We start from the raw sequence: 22859 nt of genomic DNA, 5'->3' as shown, positions 1-22859 counted from the left end.
CAGTGAGCATCGTGGAGATGTCCCTCTGGAATAGCTGCTCTTGTCTGTATTTTTGTAGTCTTAGCCTCACGTACTTCTCTTCTTCATATTCTCTGCTGCAGTCACATAAAACTAGCGCTTATTAAGAGCACAAAAATAGCCTAAATGAAAAATACTTTGTTTAAAATATAATTGCTTCCTTTGCTTAACTCTTTCATGGTTACGAGACTCCCCCACTGTTTGGTAAAAGCCTGTTTTAGGGCTCAGTGTCATGCTACGTTGTTTTTGCCAGAAGTGACCACATCTAAGTGACTGGGTAAAGTTCTACGATATCACTTATTGAGATCAGCTAGCTTACTTGCTGAAAGTTGAAACAGAAGATTAAGTTCAATTAAACATGTACCTCTAGTTTAAAAGGGGTTCATAAACTCACTTTGGTCTTTAATTGTTTATACACAGGGAAATGACAAGATGAAAGAAAGGCAGAATAACAACACACTAGAAACACTTTGGAGATTCTCGTAATCTTAAGCATTTTCAAATTTGCATTTGCAAATAAGGACTTACATGTAAATAAGTGCATTTTCTTGAGCTTTATCATTCTCTTACTTAAAGTTAAAACAGGAGAATAAAGTAAATATGGGTCAATTCCTTTTAAAAAGAAAAAAAAAGAAGAAAAAAGAAAAAAAAAGAGATCAGCTAGCTTCCTTGGCTATCAAGCTGTATCAAGATAAAATACTAGAATACTCACCCGAGCACAGACTTCTTGTGTCCTCTCACCTTTGGACACCTCTTCTCTTTCAGTTTGTTCTCCACTTGTTTTTCATACCTGTTCGGATCTCTAGTTTTGTGGCTTTCCTCCTTCCTTTGCACGTTTCATTATTCATAAAAGGTTTGCTTTTTGATCATCTTTCCTTTGTGTACAGTTTGATGACACCTTGACAGGAAATTTGAATAAAGTGTCTGAATGATTGGTTAAAATAAACACTTTTCACAATCGGATGCAGTTAATAAAGCCTTTGTACATGATCATTAACATAATTCACTGGTGTTGATTCAACAACAGAAATGTGGGAAGCTTTAAAAAAATGACTGACCAAAAAGGTTATTTTACACACATCATTGAGACTTATACACTTTTATACACATCATCCACCAGTACAGCATCCTGTGTTCTTCAGGTAGATCAGGTCTTAAACTTAAGAATTTGACTGCATGCTGAGGTGGCAGTTCAACCATATGATTCATGTTACAGCAGCTCATTACTCATGTCACAACTTACATTTATTTAAATGTACTTGAGTAGGGTTAGGGGTTGACGCTTCAGCATGCAGTCAAGTTCTATACTCTTGCTAATGACCTACAAATTTTATTCAGGTGTTGCAGCAGGGACACAAAAAAGCTTCAGGACACCGGCCCTCGAGGACTGGAGACCGCTGAGGTAGATGCTCCTGATAGTGATCAGTAGGGTCCAGGATGATGGTGGTCAGAAAATAGAAAACTGAGAAATCTGCTGATATTAATCTGGTTCCTCCCCTGATATTGTAGAAAACTGCACCTCACCACTGGGATCCGTCTGTTTGCAAAAGTATCCTGTTATTAGAGAAAGAGACAGGGATCACCGTGTGTGGAGCAGGGTGGCGAACTCCAGGCCAAAAATCCATGTAATCTTTAATGATTCAGTTTTTAACTGACTATAGTGGAATACCTTATTACAGCATGTGTTACAATGGGTCATAGTCAAGCAGAGTAAGAGCACGAAGCAGGAAAAGAATATTGTGGAAACAACACAGTGTCACTCTCTGACAGAAGTTCTTCTTTGCTTTTATTCAATAATCAAACAAGCTTCCAGCAGATGGGAAGAGTGAGCAGAACCTGTTCAGTGAAGCTGGAATGCTTCATTGTTACATGCATGCTGCAATGTAAGCATGCAAACAGCCTTCATAGGAGCGAGTTTAAGTTTTCTTTGTGAACGCTCATTTATCGTTATGTTATGGTGCATAACACATAACAAAAATAGCTGCACTCAGCTTTTTTAAAGGATTACACCTTTAACCTCCTAAGACCTGGTGTCCACATATGTGGACATCACATTTTGGGTTATTTAGACCAAAATACTGAATTTTGCTCTACAAGGGCCTGATATCCACTTACGAGGAGATTATACTGTCACTGTTCTATCAAAATTTTAAACGAAATATCCCCATATGTTGCTCTTATTTTTCTTAAAATCAAAAATAAGGTAAAAAAAAAATCTGGTAATTCTTTGTTTTACATTCATCGGGCCGCAATGTGACCAAATATCAAAGAGATATTAAAAATGCATGCCATGGAAGCGTTCGGGTCTTAGGAGGTTAACATGTGTCTTATCATTAATGTGTGTTTTAAAGACTTAGCGACACCAAGCAAAACCAAGTAGGGAGCGCTATGGAGTTGAAATAAATTAGGGATAGCACCAAATGCACCCATTATGTTAATGACTCTTACAGCTGACCTACTCTTCCAACATGCACAAAAACATTTGACCATGCAGCATGCAATTAATTTGTATGAATGTAATGTCTTTGATATGCTGCTTAGTGATGGTGGCGACTCTCAACGTGGAGTCAATGAAAACTGCAATGAGAATCAAATAGGAATCAAATAAAAGGTGATACTGATAATGGAGTAATTCTTATCTATTTAAAACAGTATACTTAATAACATAACACATCTTCAGAATGCTATAACTTTATTATATAACTCCATTACTGTAAAATAACTTCATATATAACTTTCAGCTTAGCAATAAAGTTTATTGGACATATTAATTCACAAATCTACACGACAGACTGTCTGCAACCACCAAAGTGCCCGTGCTCATTTACGTACATTAATGAATGTGTATGTATATAATATTTCCTTTTAACACATTCCAGGATTAACTGCAGCACTGAAAGAGATGTTCTTCATCACCACAACACATACTCAAATCCTCCTTAATCATTAGAGCGGACACCGCCTCAGCTCATATGAGTTTTCTTTATATTTATCTTCAAAGTAAATAGCTATGGAGGCACAGCCAAGACTAAATCCATTTTTAGCATCCATGCCTTGGGACAAATTACCATAAGTTAGACATTAAATGTTTCCAATTGCAAACACACAGTTGTGCAGTCAGTTCAAATTGTTTGGGCAGTTTTACTGTCAGAAGCATTTCCATAAAGTCTGCTTTTTGATCCCCACTGTCTCTGCTGTTGCTTCAGATGTACCTGTTACTCACAACTTCACAGTTGCATTAATGCGCGTTAATAAACAACAGCAGCCAATTGGATGATCTATAAAGTAAACAGTAAAATAAACAATGAAGGCAAGTATTTTAAAATGGAAATTGATTTATGAAATCTCAAGGATACGGCTGTGTTTACATAGCCAGCAGAGGGAAAAATCAACACTAACAGGTTTTTGTTATCAAGCAAAATTAATCCCCCAAATTAAATGTTCTCAAAGATGTGAATCAGACAGAAAACAGCTCAGATTCACCTGAAGAGAAACAAGATTAGATTTCGCTCACTGATCGTGACTGCACGAGCTGGACAATCGCTGCAGGTGGACAACCACCTAATGAGATTTCAGGAGTACAGTCTTAGGATTGTGGATTAAAGATACCGATAAGACACACACAAACACACACACACAAACACACACGCTTGTTTGTTTAATAAGCAGTTTTTATAATATTCATTTGCTAATTTATGGCCATCTAACTGTTCAACTTTCACATTACTCTTTTGTGTTGCTGTGACGAAATATAAACTTCTTGTCGTTTAAGGTCATGGGTTTCATTAACAGCAGTAGTCATCTCTGTGTTATTAAGCTATAAAGAGCCTACAGTCTCCTATGAGCAGCATTTAGGGACAGTAGTCTGTCCACCCTAAAACATACACAGCAGTATCCTCCTGGACAGAAAGGACAAGCACAACTATGAATCTTTTTAAGTTAGCTTCATGACAAACTAGCTAACACTGGTGCAAAAGAACAGTAACTGTACTCCACGTCCACAGACGTGTCCATGATCCTGTATGTGCTGAATATATATACACCAATCAGGCTGATGATGACTGACAAATGAAGTTCATGACACTAATTAAGTCTTCATCATGGCACATGTTAGTTGGTGGGATGGATTAAGGAACAAGTCAACATTTTGTCCTCAAATCCGATGTGTTACAACAGGGGTGGGGAACTCCAGGCCTCCAGGTCCAGTGGCCTGCATGTTTTAGATATCATCCTGGGTCAACACACCTGAATCAAGTGATTAGTTCATTACCAGGCCTCTGGAGAACTTCAAGACATGTTGAGGAGGTCGTTTAGTCATTTAAATCAGCTGTGTTGGATCAAGAACACATCTAAAACCTGCAGGATCCCGGCCCTCGAGGCCTGGAGTTCTACACCCCTGTGTTAGAAGCAGGAAAAGTGTGTGGGCTGGAGCACTGTGTCAGAGCATCTTCAAAACTGTAGCTCTTGTGGGGTGTTCTTGGTCTGCAGGGGTCAGAATCTATCAAAAGTGGTCAGCGGTAACCAGTAACAGGGTGTTGGGCAGCCAAGGCTCACTGATGCACGTGAAGAGCAAAGGCTAGCCTGGGTATTCTGATCCAACAGGCAAGCTGCTGTAGCTCAAATTACCAAACAGGTTAATGCTGGTTCTGATAGGTGGAGCGTCAGGCACAGTGCATCACTTTTTTGTTGCATATGGAGCAAAATAGCCACAGACCAGTCAGGGTGAATATGCTGACCCTTGTCCACCAGCAAAAGCACCCACAGTGGAAACGTGAGCATCAGAACTGAAGCATGGAGCAAAAGAAGAAGGTAGCCTGGTCTGATGAATCACTTTCTTTTACATCACGTGGATGGCTGGGTGCATGCACATCGCTTACTTGGGGAAGACCTTGCAGCGGCATGCACAGTAGGAAGAAGGCAGGCTTGGGGCATGCAGAGATTACTTATATCTGTGCAGTGACCAAGGAAACCAAGGGGAGCCAATATTAGTCCCGATCAATATTTATGAGCTGTTTGTGCCTTTTGGAGCATTTTAATAGAATTAAAACACACTGAGTCTGTTACTTAGCACGTATAAGCTAATATGATTGTGAGTGTATTAAACTGATATAATATATTAATACATTTTAGTAAAAAGTGTTAATATTAGGTAAAGTTAACTCATAACACACCACTGCACCCTCTCATCCACCTATGGCTCACATTATGAGCACAAACTGTGTAATATTTATCTTTTTAACTTTGTAACAGTTACAAAGACAATTAAGACCTCTGTGAATACAACCTTAAGAGGGATGGATGTATTAACTGGACTGGATGAAGCAGAGCCACTCAGGCTTGCTGCTAGTCAGTGTTTTTTTTTTTCCATGCATCAAGTGCCATCTTTGACTTTGGTTTCCACTTCTTTTAAGTACCTACAATCCCACCAAAGCAATTACAGCAGTGAAAGAGGAGCAGCGATGCATCTTCTTTACATATGGTCTATGAGTACGAGCAGTAAAGTAATTTAAGGAAGTTGCTTTCCAGTGTTCCATAAAACATAAGTTTATAAAACTTCAAACTCTGCTGATTTTTATTTATTGATGACAAAACTCAGCATGTGTCTCCTTTAAGTGTGGCCGAGCATCTGATGTGAAGTCAGAGAGGGGTGTTTGTGCTCACATGTGAGACAGCATGATTGAGCAGGTGGAGGCGTTCACTGCTTCCTTTCTCTCTCTTTTCTTTGGGGTATCCAGTATTGATGCACGATGCACGCAGTCACCCTCATGTAGGAGGCGCAGCAGGCCGAGCTGCCATTCAAATTTCACCCAGAATAGACAAGTGTTTGCAGAGGGCCTCCCTGAAGGCATATTTCTATTAATCATGACCTGCCTCATCCACGATTTCCTGTTGACAACAGAAATATCACAGTGATGAGTACGAGCAGCTCATGTCATCGGCAATAAAATATATTTATCCTTGAACTGGTTCCCAGAACACTGTCACTTTGTGTTATTTACTTTCTATCTTCAATAAATAATGTGAGGGTCTCTAACTTCTTTTTGAAAGTCTCATTGATTTTACCCTCTGACAGCGTGCTGCAGTTACAGTGCTGCAGACATTTACTGTAGTAGCACGAACTGGGCAAACCTGGATCAGTGTCAGTACAAAGGAGGTGAGTGAAAAAGCAGAATGCTGATCCTCAACAGGAAGAAGGTCCCGTGTGTCTCAGAAGCACTTTCCTTTTATTTAAATGAGTCCAGCTGTCTACACAGACATCATACGAGCTTCTCACACTCACGAGCAGTGCCGTAGCTCCGCAAACGCACATAACGCACACTGCGTAGGGCACCAAATGGCCGGTAGGGCACCAAAAAAAATCAGGGTCGTAAAAAAAAAAAAGTAAACCATATTAATACTATAAATATCATATGCATTAATATGGTTAAACAATACAAAAGCAACATAAAACAATTTTCCCGAGAAAAGGGGTGAATCTGCTTTGTGCCCTGTCTCCAGTCTCCTCCTGGTGCCCCCCCACTCCCAGTGGTCTGTTCTATAATTGGTAAACACCTGTTTGAACATGGCCTCGAAACGGCAACAGAAGTCGGGAGCGGAGAAAAGAAAGAAGAAGAGGAAGCGTGATGAAACTCAGGCGTCGCTTGCCGGTAAGGCAATGTTTAAATAATAATAATAAAAAAAGTTCATTATTGTAGCCCTTGCTTGCACGCTCATGTCCGTCAACTCTGTGATAGCTCCTGTTAGCAGTGTTCATACTGTGTTAACAAATGTTGCAAATGATTGATGTTGGGTAGTTTGTTTACGTTGTGGATATGAATATAGAATGGACTACTAAAAGCAACTCATCATGGTCACTCAATTGACAGTTTTCAGATAACGTTAGCAATCGTGACTCACGATTGCTAACGTTATCGTGATTCGTGAGACTAGCATTTCCCTCCTCAGGTTGCTAGCTGGCTAATGTCATGCATGCTACTGATTAACCTTAACTTTGGGATAGGTCAGTGATGCAGTCAAGTATTATTATCAGATTAGACAAGATTACTTTGTATGTTGCTGCATTTCAGGATATCTATAAAGACGCATATCTTATTTATGCCATTGACGTCTGAACACATAAATAGTTCTCGTCTTTCTTTAGGTTCATAGATCAAGGGCGACATCTGTTGGTGAAACTGTAATATGAAACCTATATCTTCCAGTAATATAGATTTCCTACTTGCGCATTTATATCAAATTATGTACAGCATGTTTATATTGCCATTTGCCATTATGAAAATCTATACATGTAAAATATAGTTAGTAATTTTTAAATGTACCAGTGACTTACTTAATTTATTAGTCTTATAATGCAATCTTTCGTAGGCCTACTGTAGATTCAAAATTGTATTTCTGTAAAATCCCTGAATATTTTCTCTTGTATGCAGGGTCAATGCTTAAATATGTTCAAGGAGGATCTCAAGGACAGGATGAACCATCCAGTAGTAGTGCCATCCCTGGACATCAACCACCAGCCATTGTAGACCCTGCAACAATCCCTAGCCAAGAAGAACAAGAACCATCAACCACCAGTTCAGGTACAGTTCCATACACAAGTACCACTGAGAGTCCTGTCACTGAGAGACTATCAGAAAGTGACACTGTGGAGACATGTGTGCCCCCTTCAACCGATCCTGCTCTTTGGCCAGCTCACATTGTAGATGCTGATCGTGTTGAAATTGTGCGGAGAGGTCCTTTTAATGTCAGCTCTGATTTTAATTTTCCAAAGGGGCCTGATGGAAGAGCATTTCACACTAGCCTTAAGTTCAAAATTCTTCCCAATGGAGAAAAGGTTCACCGGAGCTGGTTAGTGTACTCACCGCAGAACAATGCTGTGTTCTGCTTTGCATGTAAGCTTTTCAGTGTGAAGGATATAAAGCTGAGTACAGAGGGCTTCAGTGACTGGTCGAACATCAACATCCGTTTGAGGGGTCATGAGTGTAGCCAAGACCACATACAGTGCATGCTTAAGTGGAGAGAACTGGACACACGGCTAAAGAAAAGCATGGCAATAGATCAACAGGAGTTGACCTTACTAGAGGCAGAAAGGAAAAAGTGGCGAGAGATTCTCAAACGATTACTCTCAATAACTCTCTCACTGGCTTCCAGAAATTTGTCTTTTAGGGGCTCTTCTGACTGTCTTTATGAGCCGGACAATGGCAACTTCTTGAAGGAAGTAGAGCTTATGGCAACATATGACCTTGTAATGGCAAATCACTTGGCCAACATAAAAGATGAAGGTTCCCACACACATTACCTCAACCCTGAGACACAGAACGAACTAATTCAGATTATCTCTTCAGAAACATTCCGCGCCATTGTGAAGCAAATCCAGTTGGCAAAATACTTCTCCATCATTCTTGACTGTACTCCAGATGTGAGTCACACTGAACAAATGTCAGTCATAGTACGCATTGTTTGTTTCCAAGCACAACCAGATATTAAAGAATACTTTCTTGGCTATATAAATGTGGAGCAAACAACTGGCCTTAACCTGTCCAATGTTGTCCTTGACAAGTTGAAGGAGCTTGGCATTCCATTTGAAAACTGTCGAGGACAGGCCTATGACAATGGGGCCAACATGAAGGGGAAGAAGCAAGGTGTTCAGGCCAGACTGCTACAATTAAACCCGAGAGCATTGTTTGTGCCTTGTGGAGCTCACACGATGAATCTGGTCATAGCTGATGCTGCCAAGTCCTCTCCAGATGCAACTGGCTACTTTGGGTATTTGCAGAAGTTGTTCAATTTCTTTTCCAGTGCCACCCAGCGATGGGCCATTTTAACAAAACATGTGAAATTGACACTTAAATCTTGGAGTGACGTTAGATGGGAAAGCAGGCTTCAAAGTGTAACTGCTGTCCGGAGTCAGACAAAAGAAGTGAGGGATGCTCTCCTGGAGGCCAGAGAAGCTGTAAGTGATGCAGTCGCAAAGGTGGAGGCTCAAGTGCTTGCTGAGGAAGTAGCCTCATTTCGATTTTTGATTTGCTCCATCGTGTGGTGTGAACTTCTTACAATCACAAACCAGGTGAACAAGTTACTACAGTCCAGCTCCATGCAGCTCGATGTTGCTGTCAGGCTCATTGACACTGCCAAAAGTAACCTCTCTAAATACAGACAGTCTGGGTTTGATGAGGCTGTGTCAGCTGCCAAAGAACTCTGTGAGGCCCTGAACATAGAACCACAGTTGAAGGAGAAAAGGCTCAGGAGCACAAAAAGGCAGTTTGCATATGAAGCTGTTGATGAGCCCCTCCATGATGCCCTTAAAAAGCTTGAGGTCACATTTTTCAATTGTGTTGTGGACTCTGCTTTAATCTCCCTACAGGAGAGGTTTGAGACCATGAATCAAGTGAAGGAGAAATATGGAGTGCTGCTTGATTTCAGCAAAGTGAATGGGATGTCCAAGGAGGATTTAAAAAAAACACTGCACTGAAGTACAGAAGACACTGACAGATAAGGGAGTAGCTGACATTGATGGACCTGAGATGATGCAGGAAATCATCAACCTTCCTCAGCTGCCACCACAGACGTCTGCTTTGGAAATGCTGTCATTTTTACATGACAATCAGCTTCAAGAGGTATATCCCAATCTGTGGATTGCTCTGCGTATTGCACTGACCCTGCCTGTCACAGTTGCCTCTGCTGAGCGAAGCTTTTCAAAGCTCAAACTCATTAAAACGTACCTGCGTTCATCAATGGGGCAGGAACGTTTAAGTGGTCTGGCTGTTATCAGCATCAATGGTGACGTGGCTCAGAAGCTATCATATGATGACCTTATAGCTGATTTTGCAACCAGAAAATGCAGGCGTGTGCCTCTCTAGGCCCTAGAGAGGCACACCACGCCTGCATTTTCTGGTTGTCAGAGTATGCCCTAGAGTCTAGGGCATACTCTGACAACGAATTGTAAAAATGTTTAACATAGTTACTTAAGGAATGTGGCTTTTGTGTTCAAATTCTTATTTTTCTTATTTAAGTTTCTTATTTAAATTCTATTGTGAAACTATTTGTAAATATATTAATAATAATACTATTATATTATATATATTATTTTTTTATAAAAAAAATTACACATTATTGCCAGGCTCTTTGTTCTTGTTCCAATGTTCAATTTTTGTTTCAGTATTTATTTGTAACAGTATTTTTAACCTCCTTTAACCTTATTTATTTGTTTAACTGTCATGTTTGTTGTTATTTAATTAAACAAATTCCACTGAGAAATTCAAAAGTATTAATGTTTTTCTTTTTTTTTTTTTCAGTGGCGGGGGGGGGGGCACCATAAAGCATTTGTGCTTAGGGCACCCAAATGGCTAGCAACGGCCCTGCTCACGAGACAAAGCTATCTATTTGTGTTCAGTATCACAAACCATAAATTTCAATCTTAGAAATGTGAAGCTTCAGTAATCCTGTTACTCTTGTTCTCGTTCTCTTTTCTAGGTTTTTCTTTTCATTTGTAGTAAAAACACAAAAACCTTCCATCAACATGTCGAGGATTGTTTCTGACTCTTGGTGCCAAACAGCGTTTACACCATCATTTGTCTCTCTAGTATCAAAAGGTTCTACAAAAAGGAAATAATAGTAATTTAGTCCATTGTCTGTTCCAAGCAGTCTTCTTGGCCTTCAGCATGATGCTCATTGTCTGAGCTCTCCCTGTTTGTCCTGAACACTACAGAGATGATCCCCGAACACAGACCTAAACCTCCCTGTACAGACCCTGGCTTCCTGCCCTTTCCTCATTGTTTCAGTGGAAAGACCCTTGTTCTGTAATGTTCTTGGGTCAAATTTAATATTAATCCCCCCCTCCCCTTTTTTTAAAATTGCAATTGTCTTTGACTTTCATGTCTTAGGATCACAGCGCAGCCAACTCCTCTGTCCCCCTGCTGCTCAGTCTCAGGCTGAGATCCATTCCAGATTTCGGCAGTGATCAATAATTTGTGTTCTGCTTGTGGCTCCCTCAGTCAGTGTGACACAATGCCTCCTTTGTAGACAAGAACAGTGAGTTGGAGTGGTTGTTGCTGCACTGTGCCGTTAGTCTGCAGACGAGATGTGATGGAAAATCTTGTAATTAGCTCCATAAAAGAAAAAAAAAATCAATTATCCAGAGATAAAAAAGGATATTTATTTAAATTTTTTAATTAAAAGAAAAACTGCAATTAAACAGCTAATAAATTCTGTCCAAGAAAGTGTTGTGATATGAACTGTAATCTAAAGGTATTTTGCATACTTTCTGTCCCGATATACTGATTTGTTTTCTTATCAAAGGGACAAAGGATGATTTGGTGCTTGCTGCCGTGTGGGTCTGCCTCCACTGTTGTGTCTTCATCAGACAGACCATTTTGTGCAGTAATTAATTCTCCTCATCCTCAACCTTTCTCTCATGTGGTGTGATCCATGGATCAGCTCTTAGTCCTGTTTTATTCTCTACCTACTTAAATGCATTCTTTGATGAGATAATCCACAAATCCAGTGTTATTTAATCTGCGGTAATATGTTTATATACTATAATACTTATAATACTCAAAGTACTTGAAACCTGATGTCATCAGTCACATCTTTGAAACAGCCAAAATAACCTCAGCCTCCATCTGTTAGCTTTAAATGCTGCCTTCTATAACCCTGTGTGTTTTGTTTGTTTGTTTTGATTTCACATAGAAAACTGCATAAAATTGGGTATTAGTTTGTTTTAACAAGCACTGAAAAGAAACAACTTGACTATCTGTTGCTTAACCAGCAGCACAAACAAACAAAGACTTCAGAGAAGCATTTCCAGCCTGCAAACATCAGACTTGTCAGTCATTTCTTAGCGAATATGCAATGAACGTTGACAGCTAGCATGTGCACCAAGCAGGTAAGTATACTGTAAGCACTGAGAGCAGGTATGTTATCAGTAGAGATGGACCGATCCGATATTACGTATCGGTATCGGTCCGATACTGACCTAAATTACTGGATCGGATATCGGAGAAAAATAAAAAATGTAATCCGATCCATTAAATATCACGAAAGCACCTCACAAAACTTGCAACACGCCGTAACTCACCTCGGAACGTTAGCACTGGAGCAGTATGCATCACGTGATAGAGCGGCTGTGGCATGCCGGACCTGTCGGTGGTCTGGATAGCATGTGGAGCTTCGCTAGCAACCCGGCATTTCATCTCCGACAAAGTTATCCCGAGAGAAGTAAAGCAAGTGTGTAAGTCCATCTCTGAATGTTTGTAAAGCATTCCTGCGTTAAGCTTAACAAGCGATATATGGAGCGACTGCTTCTTCTTGCTGCTACTTCAATCATGAAACTGCTTAATGATCAGCTGATCGGCTTTTCTGTCGCGAGTCCGTGTCTCTTGTTTGTTTTTGGCCCACTTTGCACCAGAAAGAGGAAACCAGCGGCTGAACAACAGCAGCACGTTTAAGCTTGATCAGCTGTTGTTAGAATTTATTTATTATTACTTTCTACACCAGGATCTTTTTCTACGTAGCTGACGCTGGTAACTGTGCAGGGGCGGATCTAGCAAAGTTTAGCCAGGGGGGCCGATAGGGCATTAACAGGGAAAAGTGGGCACAAAGACATACTTTTCTTTCTTATTCTCATTTAAAATGTCTAGCTTTTAATAAATAATTATCTGACACCCAAAGTTTTAATTTGATGTAAAATGAATAGAAGTCCATTACTGTATATAGTAACTATTAAGTCTAATATATATACCCTAGTAAGCTATAGTACTTTTTCCTTTGGGAAGGTACCATCTGTGCAGTCTGCAATTTTGTTGAAGAAAGATGTTGAATCTATTTAATATTTCTTGAAAAATAATTGATTTCTGTGCATTTTTTTTCACACTGCATCAAATTAAGGTTGATTACGTCGATTAAGCATCATGAGGTGGAGCGTGAGGGGTGGTTCCTTATTTTTTATTTATTTCTTTTTGTTGTTGCTGGGAGTTGGAACCCTATTAGTTAGGTTGCTTAATATTTACGCTAAGTACTCTTTAAAATACCAGAATAGGGAGGATGGTGTAGGTCTAAGTTTATTAGATTGATCAGTATTGCTGAACTATGAAATATTTTTTTTGTATACAGGTATAACAGAATAGCTTTAGTGTAGTTGTTGTTTTAAACTTGAGTATGAACTTGCAGAGTTGCAAAATGCAGCAAGATATTTTAAAAAACAGTTTTGTTGATTAAAAAACACTATATCGGATTCATATCGGTATCGGCAGATATCCAAATTTATGATATCGGTATCGGTATCGGACATAAAAAAGTGGTATCGTGCCATCTCTAGTTATCAGTCTCTGATCTGGGCTCACAGCAACTCAAGGTCAGTTTCCAGAAGCTGCAGGTTTGACGCTTCATGAGGGGATTAACAGAATTCTCACTGTCTCTGCTTCTATTCGCAGGATTAGTGGTGACAGCAAGTGAGGTGAGAGTGAGCAAGAAGGTAAACAGGCGGGTTTGCTTTCCTCTGAGTTGAGGAGATGCCCGGTGAATAAGTGCAACACAGACTTGACTCCAACAGAGTGATGCAAAGCAAAAGACTGAGCAAAGTGAGCAGGTTAACAGTCAGGCAAGCAGTCCTCAGGGCCCAGGTTAAAGACCGCACTTATTTCAGATGGACGACAGATGCCATTGCATGTATGCATATATATGCCCATGCCACACACCCCGGTGGAAGGTTAATAGTCATCCACACCCACAATTACACAGACTGGGTACAGAGAGAGTGAGGGAAGGCAGGTGTTACCCCTGGAGGACAGGAGGGGCCTGACATAGCTGTAAGTCAATCACAGATGATTCTGGATATTGGAGGGTGAAAATAGTCCATCATTAACCAAATCAACAAAAAAATGAACCAATAACAACGTGTATTTACTGAGCATCAACCTTCACTTTGGAGGACAGTACATGTTTGATGCTGAACTCAGGAGGATTTCTGTTTGCTTATTTAAGGTCCTGCAGCTCTGCCGGTCATTTTTATTCATCACCCTCAGTGCACAGTTGATAAATTCAGATATGCTGAGATGTGATATCGAAGATAATACTTCTTTTGATGCAAAGTAACAAAAAATATACAGCATTATTGTGGCTACAATATAAGATAGATTTTCTGTTGTTATTACTTCTATGAAAGGTGTTACTGTGCCTGTAGTCCCATCCTTTATTTAATAATGTTCATACTGAACCTGTCATGATCTACGATGGCAGAGTTTGACGACCCAAATGGAGACACTTGAAAACGGGAGTGGGCTTAAACAAAAGACGAGCAGTTTATTAAAGACTGAACAAAAATACAAGCAAGAGGCAAAACAGGGACTAAGGCTTAGCTAACAGAACTAAACTGGGTGAACTGGGTAAATAACTAACTAAACACTGGAAACTGGACAAACAAACAAAACTTGGACATGGAACCCTGGAACATGGACTAGAGAAGCAGATAACATGTGGCAACACAGCTGGGATGAACAGACATAACAATGCAGAGGAAGTAAAACTAAACAGAGAGAGACTGTCAAAATAAAACAAGAAACAGACACAGTCTATGACATGCGGCTTGAGGAAGAAAGGGATCTGGGTGGAAGGAACGCACACAGGAAGAAGACGGGCTGGGGACACAAAGGTAGGAGACACAAAGAGGGAAACATGGAAACATGGGAGGAGAGACACGGAGGAGGCGAGAGAGGGAGCGAGACCAAACAGACACGACTGGCGACACATACGCAGAGGACATGACAGACTCTCACAGGAGACGCCGGGATGAGACAGAGACAAGGAAACATGAACCAGAGATACAAATATACTTAGAGGCATAAAAGAAGGAAACTCAAGGCTAAACAGTAAAAACTTGAATTTAAAACCTCTTCATAAAGCAATGAATACAAAATAACTCAAAACAGAGGAGCAGATCTCAACCCTAAAACATTCTGATAAAGCAAAGCATCAAGAGCAAAAGGGAAAACTCAAAAAGCTGGATCGAAGACCCCACACCATGACAGAACCAGTTGGACACACTGGAACTCCTCATGCACACATACAGGTACGTGGTTTAACGTGGTCACAGACAACAGTGAGCATGCTCAAGTCCATCCGTCCATGTGCCCGCCATTGTGCTTGTGAGAGTTTCATAGTGTGTGAGGCAAGGCGGGTTAGCACCCAAACACAGAGAGGTGAGTCCAAGAACAGCTTTATTGCTGAGCTCTCCCCAAAACACAAAAAACTCAGATTCATTTGAAACCAGGAACTAACAGCTAGATGCGCACACACACACACACACACACACGCACACACGCACACAGTGTTTCAGCTTCAGAGCTGAACACGTGAATCTTTTCTCCTGCAGGCGTGTCCTTATTTCTCCCTCTACTCTTTCAACTGTTACTTTATGTCAGAGGTCAAAGTCAACTAGAGAACAGTTAAGGACACAAAGCTGTCAGAAGCCAGATCCATCAAAGGGCCTTTCATAAGGACCTCGACTTCAGATTCGGCTCTTTTCTGAAGGGCGCCTGTCTGTCGCAGTGCACACAGTGGTAACTATGTGAAGACACCTATGTGACCACATAGCAAAATAGTGTGTTAGCTGTTCAATACCATGTGCTTCACCTTTTTTTTCTACTGCCAGAGTCAATGCCAAATGCTGGCAGGATTCTCTAGTGAAAACATAAAAAGCATGTGAACAATGCACTACCTTCAAATGACTGAACATCTGAACATATCAGCCACGCTTGAAAGTTCATGTAATCTTACCTGGACGACCTCGCTCAAATTGAGTCATCCTTTGATCACAGCACCAGTCTGAATGCCATCACATTACCAGCAGGGAACAAGATGTCTCTCAACTGCATCTTGAGGTGCTCAGCACAGTAACAGGCATCATGTATGGAGAATGTACACATGTAAGCTTTGGCTTGACACAACTGCTTTTAGCTATTTTTTACAAGGTCAAGATATCCAGATATTTTTCATGCAAGTTCTTTGCAGAAAGTTTCTGGAATTAACCAATAAAAACGGCTGAACTCCATTATATCATCACGCAGCTGCTATTTTCAGTAATCCTGTAACGTCCCGTTGTACCTGTGCTCCGATGCTTCAGGAAGGCGATCCCTAAACTTCATTTTCAAAAGTTATGTTTCTTTCAGTTGTTAAATATGGCAACAGGTGCTATTTTTACACTTGATTTAAACTTAAATTAACTACATACAGGAGGCTCCCCTAATTATATAATCGAGTATATAAACTTACAGAACTAAAAGAAATCTGACCTTGTATTTTATGTCACTTAAATTTCATGTATTGACTTTCAGTAGATATTATGTAGCTTGTGATGCCAAATTTGAGTAAGTTTTATTTCCTGTATTAATTTCTTTGTTAATCTGCTGATTAATTCTAATACTTGTGGCATTGTTAGAGATTATTATGGAGAATAGTCGCTGCTTTGATTTTGTCATCATCCTGTTTGTGTTTCTCCCGTGTCTCTGCTGTCATCAGTGTCATTCTTCGCGTCTTTTGTTCGTTTCTTTTTAACTTTGAAGGGTTACTTTTGCTCTGTGACTCGTGGTAGTTTGATGTCCTGTTTTTCCATATTATTGTATACCCTGTCCTCATTATTTGTACCTGACATTTATTTTTTTTGCCTGTCCTTTATTCCTATCTGTGTTCTGTTGTGTAATCAGTCCCCATTGTGTAAACACAGCCATGTCTTTCACTTTGTCTTCTGTCCAGATATCTGTTTCCACTCCTTTTTTCTCTGTTGCTTTCCTGCTTCCTGTGCCTCGCACTTTCTGTTTCTTGATATGAGTTTTTTGCCTTTTAGCCAATAAAGTTTTCTTATGTCAGTATCTCGATGCTTCTACCTCTTGTGTCTTGGTCCTTTTCTCAGACACGGCAGACAAATATCACTACTGATGAGCTTTTTTTAGAACTTGGTGGGAGCAGGCAGCACTTATTTCTTCTGTTTGAATCTTACAGAGTTTGAATCTTGCACATTGTGAAGTGTGACAGGTTTAGTGTGCTGTTATAGACAGATCTGATTTATGAGTGGAAGTGTTCCCCTCTGACAGGTAATCGTCTCAATGCGTTTGTTCATGTAACCTTTCTATACCAGTGAGGAGCTGTAGAGGAAAAACTACCATGTACTTCTTCAGTTCACATATATGAAGGAATCAGCTTATATACTGTCAGAGGGCTCTGTGATAAAATCTCCTCTGCTTTAATAGAACATATTCATTCTAATTTTCATGTTAATTAAACAGCTAGTATTTAGGAAGCAGACATCTAAACCAAGGACATATGATGACACGAAATCAATCAGAGTTAGTCAATGATACATTTGATTTTCAATTGATCTTAGTGAAAATCAAGAGTTTAGAGTGTCGGTCACTTATGGATGCTTTGAGGTGTGTGTGTGTGTGTGTGTGTGTGTGTGTGTGTGTGTGTGTGTGTGTGTGTGTGTGTGTGTGTGTGTGTGTGTGTGTTGGGGGGGGGGGGTGCTGCTCTAGTCCGGCATCTCCTGGTGTAGGTGTCCTGAAGCAGGGGGAGAGCCATCCTGCAGCAGCGTTCGGCTGCACGGATCACTCTCTGGAGAGCTTTTTGGTCCTTCACACAGCTGTTCCCAAACCAGGATGTGATGTTCTGTGTGAGGATGCTCTCCACAGCGCCTATATACAAAGTCCTGAGGATCACTGGAGAGGCCCTGAACTTCCTCAGTTGTCATAGGTGATATAGGCGCGGCCTAGCCTTTTTGGTCTGGACCTGAATGTGGGCAGCCCATGTCAGGTCTGAGGAGATGTGGACACCGAGATACTTGAAGGACTGCACCCTCTCCACTGGAGCTCCATTCATGATAATGGGCTTGTAGTCTCTGTGCTGACCCCTTCTGAAGTCCACCACCAGCTCCTTGGTTTTGCCGACGTTCAGCTGGAGAGTTATGCCAGATTCTTCACTTCATCCATGTAGGCCGCTTCATCGTTGGTGGAGATGGCGCCCAACACCACTGTGTCGTCAGCAAACCGTGGGTGGCCACACAATCTGAAGTGTAGAGGGAGTAGAGCAGTGGCGAGAGGACACATCCCTGAGGTGCTCCTGTGTTAATGGTGATGCTGTAGAGACGCACCTGCCCACCCTCACCACCTGAGCTCTGCCAGTGAGGAAGTCCAACACCCATGCACACAGACGGCTGTTGAGTCCCAGATCCCTCAGCTTTGTGAACAGTCTGCAGGGCACTATTGTGTTAAACGCTGAACTGTAATCAACAAACAGCATTCTCTGTTTCTTGTCCACGTAGCTGAGGGTGGTGTGCAGGACATGGGCGATGGCGTCCTCTGTGGATCTACTAAAAAGATGCATAGTCTGAGCGGAGTGGTCAGGAAGGCGTCTGGAAGCGGCCGCGCCATCTTATGATGATCGAGGTTTATCAGCATTTGTTTGTGCACCGCTGTCTTAAGTTCTGCCACAGCATTTCAGACTTTCTGAAGCTGTGCTGTCGTCTTCGTTTTCAAGAACTTGAGAGCGCGGCAGAAGGTTGTCTCCTGATAAGGCTTCCAAACAAGCCTTACGTCTTTTTCTCGCTGGACTGTCATTCATGAACTTTAACATTGTCATGATTCGGCTGTGTGGCAGGCAGGATGAGGACCCAAAATGCAAACTCACGGACTCAGGGGATAAACTCAAAATCACAGCTTTAATGCTGGAAGGCAGATCACAAGAAATACAAAACTTAAACCGGGAACAATAACTAACACTTGCAGAGAGACACAGGGAAATCCACGCAGCTATGAGGGAGACTACGACACAGAACTGCGGGAGACGCAGACATAAATACACAGAGGGTTAACGAGGGAAGTGGGAGCACACGGGGAACACAGCTGACACAGATAATCATAACGAGACAGGGCAGGAGTGAACACAACATGACGCATACTGACGAGAGACTGTCAAAGTAAAACAGAAAGTACAGAGGTTCAGACAGGAGGAGAGAGCACGGGGAGAACACAGACATAACAGGCTGGGGAAAACATGGAATAAAACACGAAAGGGGACAAGGGCTCATGAATACATAGAGGGGCACACAGGGGGTGAGAGTCACAAAGGGAAAGCACACAGGGAACAACATAACAGGGCAACTCAGGAAACAGAACCTAAACAGGGAACTGAATACAAAAAATACAAGAGAAGAATACTGGGCCAACACGGCCCAGGACCATGACAAACATTTAACATGCTGATCGAGGCCTGTAGAGTCTGAGATGTAGCTTTAAGGTTTGTTTTATTGTTTGTTTTTTATTTCTCTGACTGCTGCGTTTGACTTTGGAGTAAATTTGTTGGAACAACCACGCCCGGAAAGATTGCAGCGTTGTGTTAACACCTTACTGCTACTTGCCTTGTTAATTTCAATGATTTAAAGTAAAAGTATACTTAGTTTTGTTGTTTAACTACACAGACCCATGTGAAAAACATCACCGTAAATATAAAATCTCTTTGTGGGCAACCAAATGTCATGTTTCAGCTGATGTTAACGAACAGCATCGTTTTCATCTGACATTCAGTTAAAATAAAGCAGAATTGAAATGCACTTTGTTCTGCTTTGCTGTTTGTGTTATTAAAACAAAAGGAGGTTCAGTAATAGGAAAGGAAAGGAAAAACATGGAAATTATGAAAACACTTCTGCTGTAAGTATTTGAACAATCTCTTGTCAATAGAGGAAAAACATATCAGCTGTGATTGTTAATGTTTTCTATTCATGTGTCGTGTAATCCCAGTGAAATGGAGCATTTCAATGAAAGGATATGAAAACAAACAATTCAAATTCAATTCTTGAAACGGCATGATTGACAAAAAAGCTTGTGTACCAATTACTTGTGACTTTTCCAGCTGTCCCGAGATGTCACGGCTCATCACATTTCTGATCATGTAAAATATTTTGGATTGAACCGCTTTGGAAATGCAATTTGTGTGCTCTTTTCATCAGCACTTGTCTGAGCTGCTGTCTGAAAGCAAGGAAAACAAGAAAACACAAAAGTCTTATTAAACACATTTATAATAGCATTCAGGAAGGATAACTGTACGTCCCGACTATTTACATCCACTGTGTTCTCTACATGCATGATTACACTGATTCAGCACACTTATCTGAGCACAGAGAGACGTCACAAGGACTCTTTTTATTTATTCTTCGGTTTTTCCATATCTGAGCTTTTTTAAAAACCTAAATTATCGGAAAAATATTTTTACAGATATTCAGGATCCATTGAAAAAGGCTGAGATTGTTTTGACCTTTGATGCCTTTGATAGTTTCAGTGTGATTATTTGTTATTATTAGCACATTTGAACTCGTGCAGAATACAAAGTTTATTTGTTTTTTATAAAGAAATGAGCAGTCTAAATGAGCAATATTAGTATTTATTTTAAATGGGAAAATAGTGAAAGATAAATTTTCAATAAAACAATCAACCAATAAGCCTAAAAAAAGCATTTGTGACACTTTATGCTATTCCGGTTTGAATTCCTGCTGTGCCTGTAAAGTACCCCTACTCGTGAATTGTGATCTTCAGGCTCGTGTGAAGTTTGCCCATTAACACCTAAAGCAGCGGTCTCCGACCTTTTTTGCGCCACGGACGGTTTATGCCCGACAATATTTTCATGGACCGGCCTTTAAGGTGTCACGGATAAATACAACAAAATAAAACCAGTACCGGTACCGAAAAAAAGAAAATTTATTCATAACACACGTGAAAAGACCCAGTAAAACCGAGTAAACGATAAAAACGATAACAAAATAACGCTGAAAACCGATAAAAACCCTGAAAACCAGACATTTCACACCTGAGCCTCAACTCTCGCGGCCCGGTACCAAACGACTCACGGACCGGTACCGGTCCAAGGCCCGGGGGTTGGGGACCGCTGACCTAAAGGACTGAATGAGGCCAGAACTGAGCTTTGGAATCAAACAAATGACTTGAAGTCTTGAGTGAAAAGAATGCTGACTATGACCCCAAGACCACAATCCTTAATGTCAAACATTTCTGTGGAAGTCAAAAGAACAGCAAGACTAAAAGATGGCAAAAATTGAATAAGGATTGAGTGAAAGCAAGACACAAGGAGCAGCACACTAAGATTGACTGTGGATCTTAATGTTAACCCTACACCACCAACAGAAAACCTAGAAAGAGCCAACGTCTTGGTCAAGCAACCTAGAAACCTTAAGGATTTGGAGATGAACTCCAAAGAGAAGTGGTCAAAAATCCCCCCGAGATGTCCACAAATCTAGTCTTCAACAAACATCTGAATAAAGGTGGGCGGATCGATCCAAATATCGATTGTATCGTTAGCGATGCTGGTATCGGACCAATAATCATAGCACAGTAAGATTAATACTTTGTTTCTAAACGTTAGGTTCAGTAGCCCACTTGTGTTGAATTAATTACCACAAAGATGATTGAAGTGTGTACAAAATGTGCAGTTTGATGATGATTCATTTCATAAATCATGAAAGAGTGAAAGACTGCTCCCCCCAAATATGCTGTATATTTCAGGCAGCACTGTCCCTGCATCTACTTGGTACTGGATCAATACTAAAATTTGCAATGTCGCACAGCAATACAACTAAACGCTGTGCTTATAAGTAACTCCTAATGGAGCACGTTCCAAAGGGATCAAGTACTAAGGTCCCCACTAAAATGCTAAATTGAATAATTTATTCTTTGCTATTAAAATAAAATAAATAAACTTCTCAATTCACTGTAACTGGTTAAAACTGTGAAATCAACATATCACTGCTGATCGTTTTGTTATTGTTGTAGAGGAGCGTATTAAGGACGCTGTCCTCGGTGCATTTGTTTTTTGTCTCAGAGGCACTCAAGTCATCATGTTTTGTCTGATTGGTAGCGAGCACCTACATAGTAAATGTGGAGAGAAATACGTTTCCTTCACAAGTTTTGCTCTTTTAGTTTATATAAACAGAATTCTGGGGTCTCTGCCTTCATCTTCCCTCTGCTCAGGTTGTCTTTCCACTTCTATGCTTCTATCCGCACATCTTTGTCCTTTCCACTCTTCCTGTGCTTAGATTTTCTCACTCCCTGTGCTCATCATTGTCTTCATTTGTTCACTTTTCCTTCTTCTACCTTTCCTGTCATCCCACTCATTTGTTGTCATTTTCTTTTCTCAGTAAATTAGACGATACTTCACCAAAGAGATATGAGTCCAAGTCTGTTTTCATTGCTTTGCTTGTTCTCGCTCATTTTTACATTTTTGGCTAGAGTCGTGAAGAAAACCGCTTGCTTTGGGTAAAATACAAAAGTTCACTGTGATAATTATGCAAACAGCTGCTTGGTTACTTTCTCTTTATCAATAATGACTTTGAATGATATTGAACTTACTGCTCGCTACAGCAGCCTACATACTAGCCACATAATGGGCTAACATTTGGAGTGGGTGTCTTTTCATCTCTCATCCATCTCTTCTTTCATCTCTTTGTTCTTTTTTCCTTTTCTCCTGACTTTTGAGCTCTTCTCGTGTCATTCACGTTTTCTCCTCTTGTTCTTCTGCTACTTTTTCTTCACAGTTCCCTTTATTTTCTCTGCAGCCATCACCGTGTTTCTTCCTGTTTTTCCTCTGTTCCCTTCATCATGTGTTTCCTCTCCTCTACCTCTAAAACCCTACCACTGCTTCCTCCTCTCCTTTGATGTTTTTGGAGTCCCCGTGTGTGTGTGTGTGCGTGTGTGTGTGTGTGTGTGTGTGTGTGTGTGTGTGTGTGTGCGTGTGTGCGTGTGTGTGTGTGGCAGACAGGAGCATCAGTATTCCTCACAGTGCTTCTCCTCCTTTGA

General features: G+C 40.7%; 1 long non-coding RNA gene across 1 annotated transcript; it reads left to right on the top strand.

Moving 5' to 3' along the window:
* Positions 1-6307: 6307 nt before the first annotated feature.
* On the top strand, positions 6308-10267 carry LOC146694666 (uncharacterized). Its single transcript, XR_014914921.1, has 3 exons — positions 6308-6665; positions 7446-7595; positions 9380-10267. It is a non-coding gene; the product is annotated as an uncharacterized LOC146694666 (long non-coding RNA).
* Positions 10268-22859: the final 12592 nt, after the last annotated feature.

This window comes from Copadichromis virginalis, linkage group LG14 (genome assembly GCF_057382275.1).
Source record: "Copadichromis virginalis isolate Kocher_CV1m ecotype Utaka linkage group LG14, C_Virginalis_male_GT1.1, whole genome shotgun sequence".
Lineage (NCBI taxonomy): Eukaryota > Metazoa > Chordata > Actinopteri > Cichliformes > Cichlidae > Copadichromis > Copadichromis virginalis.
Note: the sequence above shows the minus strand (reverse complement) of the source record. Positions and strands in the feature narration are given on the sequence as shown.